A 1,578-nucleotide genomic window follows, 5' to 3' on the forward strand; every position below is an offset into this window, starting at 1 on the left:
TCGTGCTAATTTGACTTTACCGTTAAAGCTAACTAACAACAGATTTCTTCCTGATCCCTTAAATATTACTGTAGCTAGCATGACATTAAATCTGAACATACCGACTCCGGATAACAGCGAGGGGTCTTGTATGGTCTCACTTTTACTCTCACATCTAAACAAAGGTTAGATTTGTTAGGAATTTACTCTCTCTCTCTCTCTCTCATTTTCTACCGCTTTATCCGAACTACCTCGGGTCACGGGTAGCCTGTGCCTATCTCAGGCGTCATCGGGCATCAAGGCAGGATACACCCTGGACGGAGTGTTAGGAATTTAATTAATCTAAAAAACGCTGTCTTATGCTAAAGCTGTCTTATGCTAATTTTATGAACCAAGTCACCTTTATGATTTACAAATATGTGATTAAAGGGAAATGTAGTGCTAAAATAAAAATAAAATAAAAATCAGATTCTTAAACACAATAATGAACAATTCTCACCTCTATGGATAACAGATTGCACATGAACAGTTAGCATGCAGTACGTTACATTTTTTCTAGAAATCCGATTAGGTCTTTTTAATGAACCTTAACTAAACTGATTACAGGACACTCTTCAGTCTTCTGTAAGGTCGCTATTAGAGTTCAATCCCCTGCCTTCCTGGTTTACATTCTCATGATATTTGATCTGAAAGACTCTCCTAAGCTGTGTGTGAATGGCGCTTGCTGACGCAGTAGCACCCTGGATGTGGAATATATACACTGACATCACATTTCACATCATTGCTCCTCTGATATTAGACTCTCCGTGTGATGTCACCTTTTTCTGAAACTCTTTTCTTGGTCCTGAGAAATATAGACACAAGATATAAAATATATCCATTTTGTAATTCATATCATTTATATCAACATTTAAACTTTAAGACAGTACAAATACTTTGAAATTGCGAACTGTTAATAAATAATGCTGATAGCACTTATTGTTGTAATGTGCTTAATATTTTTAATAGCTGGATAATGTATACTGTGATTATATGTGGTAGCCTAGTGGTTAAGGTGTTGGGCTACCAATCGGAAGGTTGTGAGTTCGATTAGTACGTCCACCAAGCTGCCACTTCCGGGCCCCTGAGCAAGGCCCTTATTTAACCCTCAATTGCTCAGTTGTATAAAAATGAGATAAAATGTAAGTTTCTCTGGATAAGGCATCTGCTAAATGCTTTATTGGTTTTTGATGATATTACTGAACTTTCGGATGAGAAAACAAATCCGAATTTTATAACCAGGAATTCAGAGTTAATGAAGTTGATGAGTTTTTGTTCTTTTTTACTAGTCGGAGGTTGGGAATTGCGAGCTACAACCTGTATTCGAATGCAACAAAATTGCTTGGGATTATTCAGATTAATAAATTAAAAATAATTCATTATAATTCAACAAAAATTAAGGCATTATTATTACTACTAGTAGTAGTAGTAGTGGTAATAGTTGTAATAGAAGTATATAATTGATATTACTATGTTGTTGAAAATTATTACATTTATTAATTTATTTAATTGAAATTCTGGAAGGTCGTGAGTTCGAATCCCAAACCATCAAATTGCTCA

The sequence above is a fragment of the Tachysurus fulvidraco genome, chromosome 3 (genome assembly GCF_022655615.1).
Source record: "Tachysurus fulvidraco isolate hzauxx_2018 chromosome 3, HZAU_PFXX_2.0, whole genome shotgun sequence".
NCBI lineage: Eukaryota > Metazoa > Chordata > Actinopteri > Siluriformes > Bagridae > Tachysurus > Tachysurus fulvidraco.